This window comes from Rhineura floridana, chromosome 11 (genome assembly GCF_030035675.1).
Source record: "Rhineura floridana isolate rRhiFlo1 chromosome 11, rRhiFlo1.hap2, whole genome shotgun sequence".
NCBI lineage: Eukaryota > Metazoa > Chordata > Lepidosauria > Squamata > Rhineuridae > Rhineura > Rhineura floridana.
Window position 1 is genome coordinate 9001684 of NC_084490.1, and position 8042 is coordinate 9009725.

General features: G+C 46.6%; 1 long non-coding RNA gene across 1 annotated transcript in view; it reads left to right on the forward strand.

The window, feature by feature from the left end:
• The window catches only part of LOC133366519 (uncharacterized), a 37019-nt gene extending 34366 nt beyond the window's left edge, over positions 1-2653 (forward strand). Inside the window, exon 3 of the long non-coding RNA XR_009758423.1 lies at positions 2560-2653. This is a non-coding gene — a long non-coding RNA (uncharacterized LOC133366519). The remainder of the gene's footprint in view (positions 1-2559) is intronic.
• The last annotated feature ends 5389 nt before the right edge of the window (positions 2654-8042 follow it).

Below are 8042 nucleotides of genomic sequence, written 5' to 3' on the forward strand. Positions count from 1 at the left end.
CTTGATCATTCCAGGTTTCTAGAACGTACTCCAGCTTTCAGAAGGGTGGAGGACCTGTTTACATTGATTGAAGAATGGGGTTGGGATGCCTTCTTGTGAGAATTGTCTCTGTTGAGTGAGGATGCTGGACCTAAGAGTGCCATAAACCCACCCACCCACATTTATAGAGTGTCCTTAATTCTGCTCGTAGGAAGGATATCCTGGCTGACTCAGCCTGTTCAGAGAATCTCTGTGCATGCCTAGACTTTATTAGGAAGCTGCTTTATACCTCATACCATTGCTTCATCTAGCTTAGTATTGTCACCCTACACTGATTGGCAGCAGAGAGTTTTTCAGACAGGGGTCTTTCCGGTCTGGAGCTGCCAGGTATTGAACCTGGGACCTTTAGCATTCAAAGCATGTGCTCTGCCACTGAGCTAAGGCTAGCCCATGAGAAAAGTACCACTACCCAAACAGAGACTTACACCTTCAGATTAAAAGTCTGATTCTGTATCCAAACTCTGACAGCCTTGCTTGATTTCCTTCTCCTTAAGGAAATAGGCTGTGTGGCATTTCATTCTTAAAATGAGAGGTGTTGGGGTTTACAACCCATGGCTGAAGATGGCTGTGTTCTCCTATGCCTACTGTGAGGGGTGGTGTGCTTCTGAATCCCAGTGGCTGGAAACCATAAGAGAAGAGAGTGCTGTTGTACTCAGGTCCTACTTGCTGGCTTCCTACAATGGGCACTTGGTTGGCTACTGTGAGAGTAGGATGCTGGACTAGATGGGCCTTTGGACTTGAACCAGCAAGGCTTTTATTCTGTTCTGGAACAGTCTCCGAAGGAAATGTCATCTAGCTGCATCAATGTTCTCTTTTAGATGGCCAGCAAAGACTGATTTGTTCCATCACAGCTTTTGCAAGATACTTACCTTTAAGATATTTTTATATTGCTCCTGTTTTCTTATACTTCACCCCATCTGTTTCTGATAATGTTATTGTTATTTATGTTATTTTATATTGTGTTTACTCTTATTGTAAGCTCCCTTGAGTATTTTATAGAAAGTTGGGAATATAAATTTCAATAATAAATACAATAGGTTGGGATCCATTTCGTTCCTATTGAAATCAATGGGACAAGTTAATCACGACTTAAATCCTATTGATTTTAACTGGAAATATGTGTAGCTAACTTAGCTTGGATCCAACCTAATATGTCTGTTGGAAAGGTCATACTCTCTGAGACCAAGAAACCTTTCATATTAGCCCGAATTATAGAAAGGCTATGTTGTTGTTTTACTCAGATGAGAAGAAAGCCCTCTGTGCGTGCTTGGAAGCATTATTCTTTATTATTAGTTGGAACTGCAACAAAGTGTTGCAGTGTGGAATGCTTCTGTTCAGGTTATCTGCCAGCCAGCCATGCCTTCTTTCAGGATACTCCACTCCACCACACCCCTCCTGCAACTGTCAGTTAGCATTCTGTGACTAGTGAGCATGCACAGTGGGCTCTTTTGTGACAACCGCAACCACAATGAACAACCACAACGAGCAACAACCACAAGAAACAACAACAAACAACCACAACAAACAACAATGAACAACCACAACAAACAAACCACAACAAACAACCACCACAACAAGCAACAACCACAACCAACAACAGCCTCAACAAACAACAACCACAAGAAACAACCACAAGAAACAAACAACTACCACAACAACCACAAGAAACAACCACCACAACAAACAACTAAAACAAACAACCACAATATGCAACAAACAACCACAAGAAACAAACAACCACAGCTAACAACAATGAACAACAACAAACAACCACAACAAACCACAACCACAACAAATCACAAACAACAATCACAACAACCACAGCAAACAAACAAGCAACAAACACAACAAACACAAACAACCACAACAAGCAACAAATAACCACAAGCAACGAATAACCACAACAAACAACCACAACAACAAACACAACAAACAACAAACAAACACAACAAATAAACAATAAACAACAACAAACAACAACCACAGCAAGCAACAAACAACCACAAGCAACAAACAATAACCACAACAAACAACCACAATCAGCATCCACAACAAACAACTGTAACAAACAAGCAACAAACAACAACCACAACAAGCAACAAAGAATGATACTAAGTAGACACCCATGGCAGAGAGAGAGATGTGAAGGCCCAGAAAAATGGGAGGTTAAAAAGTTTCCCTATTTTCCCCTGAATTTTTCAATTTTTTCCCTGGAAAAGTTGGGGGGGAGTGGGGGGGGGAAGTGGTTTTTTTAAAAAAGAATTTTTTCCATTATCTGCCCCAGGCCTTCACATCTCTAGGCAGAGATCTATTCATCCAACCGGATGAATTGCTGGAGCAAAAAATATATGCTATTACTATTTCAAATAGGCAGGGGTGAGTTCCACCATTAGAAATAAGGTACCAAGGACTGAACAGGGTTTGATGCTTTGAGATAACCTGAGAATTACTCACAAGCATATTAAATGTATGAAAAATTAAAAACGTTCCATCCCCAGAACTGTTTTCTCCTTTTTTCAGGGAATCTGTGAAAGATAAGCCGTTTCCTTCATGTTTTCCTTCTCTCCACACCTCTCTGCAAACACGCTGCCGTGTCTCTCCTGGGAGCCTGGAAGGCGCCTGCATTGGGAATATTAAAAATCAGCTGCAGGGCAGGCCACTTTGCAGCCCATCAAGGGGGAGGGAACAGTGCCTGGGAGGTGACCAGCTAAGGCCTTCCATCCATAATGGCGTGTGGCCAGTTGGCGCTGGAGGTGTGCTGTTCCTCAGCGGGTTGTGCATGCTCTGCTCTGTTCTCCCTCCCCTTCATTGATTCAACAAGCATGTGGGGAGTGTAAGGAGTTGCTAAGAGTGAGTAAGGGAGCTTGGACGGTGCTTGTGTTGAAGATGAAACCTTTTCTGGTCAAGAGGGAGAGAGCAGAGAGAGTTAGGAAGGAAGGAGACAGTATAGCATAGCACTGCTATGGAGGAGAAAATGGGGCAGCATAGCCCACCACCATTTTCCTCCTGTCGAGGCAAGGGCCCTGTGGAATTAACAACTGCAGGCAGGAATTCAACAGGGGCATGCATGGCCTTTCCCTGACACGACCCCTCTTGTCCTGAAATTCTGCTCCCCTTGTGCAGCTGTTCTAAGCCGTGAAGCCTGAGTTGGAGAGCCGTGAGGTGCTGAGGACAGGGTTGCCATAGCAACTGCTACACTCTACCTATTCTTGGAGAGACCTGTTCTGTCCGTTAATGCTCTTCTGAATTGGTATAGAGGGAGGCAAATAAAGCAGATGATCTCTGACAGGAACAGAGAAGCATAACACAGAGCCTTTCCCTCCCTCACTCCCCAAGAATTTGCACAAGTTCAGTCCTGGACTCAACCCAAAGGGTGTCCGAAAAATGCATGAAGGTGATGGAAGAGGTGAACCTCTGATTTGGGGGCAGGTAGAGTCTCTGCCACCTTCCAGTCCATCTGCGATGCTTTATACTGTAAGACAGAGTTGAGGGGAGGGCCGGATTCCCTTCTGGGCAACCTCCCAAGGGCCACCTGCCAGTGGTAGGCAGAGCCAGAGGCTAAAGTGGGTGGAGCCACCAATGTACAATTTGCCTTTGTACCGTAGGCTAGTTTTGACAGGCGGTACTCTCTATCCTGCATCCAGACAGGCATTGAGTACAAGGACACATTAAATCCAGGCAAAAACACTAAAGGGATGTGAAGCCGGGCCAGTGAAGGGTGTCACCTCTGAGGGCCAGATAGAGAGGCCTGGAGGGCCATATTAGGCCCACGGGCCTCAAGTTCTCCACCTCAGCTGTAAGGCTTATAGTGCTGTTGAGAGGGTGTTTATGTCTGATCGCAGAGATAACAAGTGAGTCCTTTAACCAAATGTTGCACTGTAGAATGCTGCTAGTTCAGAGCTCCAGCCAGCCATGCCCTCTTCCAGGACACTCCATTCCATTCCTGGTGCAATGTATTTTTCCCTACCTGTAGTCCACACTCACAGCACTGATTTTTATTTTAGAATATATGTTGGTGACAGGGACGTAGGGGAGGCAAAGTTCTTGGGCCATCTAGGGAGAGGAACAGCACTTGGTTGAGGGCCAACTCATGTGTGTGTTTCAATTTTTCCTCATCTGCAGGAGCCAAAAGCCTTTTTACTGGCTTCTAGGCCATATGTGGGTGGTGGCCTAAGTGAGGGCTATAGACAGGCCAGATTTGGTTTGAGGGCCGCTGGTTGCTGACTAATATCGCCTACATCCTTTCTCTGTAGGCCCACCTCCTTTGCTTTTCCCTTCCCCGCCCTCACTGTTCTATTTCCTGGCTCTCTGTCTCCATGCACACAGCCTGACACTCTCTGCCCACACGGTGGGCCCAAAATACCCAACCAGCAGCTGACATTCTCCCAACTGTCTCCTGTGAGGCAGCTGTCCCGAATTTATTCCTTGCCTTCTCGCTCTCTGTGGCCAATCCCCTGTCATGCGTGTATTTGAGTGCATGTTTGCATGTGTTCAGGTGCTTCAGTTTCTGCTGGGCTGTGGTTTAGGAGCAGTCAGGTGGTCGTGTAGAAACAGGTAAGGGAGAGCCTAGGATAAAAGGCTTGGAAGCCTGAGACGTTCAGAGGAAGAGCTGGATGTCTGTGTTCCTGGGGATGTTCAAGGGTGTGTCTGTGTGGCAGGGTTTGGAACGTGTTTTCTGGGGTTGAAATTAGGCCAAATTTTTAAAAAGAACAGTCGGAGAATTAATCTGCTGGGATGGAGGGAGGGGTGAACGTTCCGGACGACGGGCACATTCTTTCCAGACCGGCCCGGTTGTCAATCCAGGAGACTTTATATAGAGCTGATAAGGGCACTCGCCTGGTCTCATAAGTAACTGGAAGCTGTGGTATTGGATCTGAGATGAAGGGAATCTATACGGAGATATGTGTTCTCTGTAAAAATACTCCCATCTCTCTCTCTCCCCCTCCCCCTGCACATTCTTCATTGGGGAATGCCAAAGTATTTAGTGGAGTCAGTGATGCAAGCTTACTGCAGCTATACGAATAGTCTGTTTGGCATAGTTTTTGTGACTGCTTCTACCAATGGAGGGGTATGCCCTGTTATATCCTGCCTCCCCCTTCACCATTGAAACTCTCATTCATTGAATTGAGATTTTGCCAGACTGTTTTTGCTTTTCATGTATATTTTTGAAAACATAAGGACTAGAAACTTGTCTTTTTGTTGTTGGTGGTGTGGGGGGGGCCTAAGGCTCTCTCAGAACATTTTAATTCTGCACTGAGTGTTACGCAAAACTGTGGAACAGTCACACATCTCGATTGTGGTAGGGTGTGGGCGTGCATGGGGGGGGAAATGAAGAGGGTAACACATTATTTGGGGGCAAGTACAAGTAGCAACTGCTGTTTCATGAATTCTTTCTGAGAAATGGAAGAAGCCCTGGAAGGGAAAGAGCTACAGCTTTTTCCTGGCGGGGTAAAAAACAGCTTTAAGTGGGAGATGAGTTTTGCCAGGAAGATGGCACAAAGTGGAAATTTAAATTCTCCTTCCCTCATTACAGTCCTGAAGATGATATTATTATTATTGCTGCTGCTACTACTACTACTATTACTATTACTACAACTAGAATTTATTACCCACCTTTCATCCGAAGGTCCAGGGTGGGTCACAACAATTTTAAATGTATAATTAAAAACAACATCACAGAAAATAGGGTGGGTCCTAAAAATATGCATCTCGGGTGTTGAAGGCCAGGGTTAAGAGGTGCACCTTCAGCATTCGCCGAAAGTTGTACAGTGAAATTTCCAGATGCACCTTGGTGGGCAGGGAGTTCTGCAGCTTAGGGGCTGCCACAGAAAGTGCTCTCTCCCGGGCCACCACCCCCTGATATGGATCAGAGCTGTTACCACCATCCCTGGAGCAGCTTTTTGTTGTGGCCAGTCATGAGCATGCCATTATGTCATGCAGGGGTGACGTGCAACCCTGATAATCCCTGATCGTTGTGCATGCAGGCTGAGGAAATATCTAATAATATTGGGAAGGGGGGACCACACTGGCTACCCCTGATGCAACCCCTGTAATGTATAGTTTGGCTTCCAGGCCACAACATGGTGACATAGGGCCCCTCCAGTGATGTTAATGGACATGACTAACCTAGGTTCATTCATTTCGGTGGGGCTACTCTGAGTAGATCTTGGCTACAACTGTGGGCTTTTGTGTTTGCGGATATATTCTGCAGTATGTCACTGACACATGGCCTGATCCAGCAGGCTCATGTCTACACGTCATTCTGCTCTATTAGTTGTTCTGTGATGCTTCTCCTGCATTACTGCCATCTGGAGAGGCACTCTTGCACTGTAGCACAACAAAACTGGGACAACAAATTAAACCCGAACATCTGTGTTATGAAAAGTTATAGGATTTCAGCAGGAAGTTACGTGACATGCACTGCAGTAGTATGTCTGCCCGAGGCATTTGCAGGTACAGATAGTATTGAAAGTGGGATTGCATATAACCTCCCCGATATCAAAATGAGCACAGATCATCATGAATGCACAATAAGAACAAAGTCACAATACAAAGACTGTCGCCCATTGGCTTTGATCCATCCATCCTCCTCTTTTGCCTAAAGCAGGTGGGGCTGCCATCCCCCTGTGCTGCTTGCATTGGGGGTCAGACTAACCCTTCCCCTTCATTTCCTATGACTTGCCTCTTATTTCTTTCCGTGTTTCTTGGGCAGGCCTCCAGCAAGGCTGAGCAGTCCTGTTGCTGTCTCTTTCCCAGCTGGAAGTATGAGAGCCGCGCCCTAGAGGACACTTGTCAGGCTGGAGAGCCTGATTTGGCAGCCGGCCCCCCGGAGGGAGGTCATTTAGAGCCAGCTGGGCTGCCTCATGTGTCAGCTCCCTGGCGAGCAGGATGCACTATCTGCGTGCAGAGCAGAAATGCATGAGGTTGCAGAGTGCCAGTCCGAGTGATGGATGATGGTGATGATAAGGCCTTGGGCGAGCACTGCCAAGACCCTGCGCACGACTTTGGAATGCTCCCGGAAGGAAGGCTGACTCAGCTGGCCGGCCAGAACTTTTAGCCCCAACCGGGGTTGTGGGAGGTGTTGATGCATTCCTTGCTATAAGCTGTTCTTTGATTACAGATGAGGGTCTCTTTACTTGGCCTTCCATGAATAAAATGAAAAGCTGTCACTCAGCAAATGAGCATGTGCTTGACATGTCAAAGGCCCCAGTTTCAGTCCCCGGCATCTCCCATCTAGGGCAGGGAAAGACTCCTGGCTGAAACCAGTAGGCCAGGGTAGCCAACCCTATAGGATTATTGCAGTGTTCTTTACTTGGGGCTGCCCTTGAAGATGACTCAGAAGCTTCAACTGGTCCAAAGTGCAGCAGCCAGATTACTGGCTAGGTTTTCCTTTAAAAATGTAAATGTACTTCCTTCAAGTCGATTCTGGCGACCCTATGAATAGGGTTTTCATGGTAAACGGTATCCAGAGGGGGTTTACCATTGCCTCCCTCTGAGGCTGAGAGGCAATGACTGGCCCAAGGTCACCCAGTGAGCTTCACGGCTGTGTGGGGATTCGAACCCTGGTCTCCCAGGTCGTAGTCCAGCACCTTAACCACTGTGCCATACTGGCTCAGGTTCTCCTTTAGATCTCATATAACCACTGTTTAAAACATTTACATTGGTTGCCAGTTTGTTTCCAGGCCCAATTTAAGATAGCGTTTAAAGCCCTGAACGACTTAGGATCCAAATATATGAAATACTGCCTCCTTGCCTACAGAACCCTCTTGGGTGTTGAGGTCAGCAAACAAGGGCCCTTTTGGTAGTTCCACCACCCTCAGCATCTCGAGGGGGTGGCCCAGGAGAGGGCATTCTCTGTGGGGGACCCTGAGTTGGTGAATTCCCTCCCCACCGAGGTGCATCTGAAAACTTCACTGTACAGTTTTAGGCGAATGCTGAAGACACACCTCTTTACCCTGGCAGTTGACACTTAAGACGTATATTTTTAGAACCCACCCTATTTT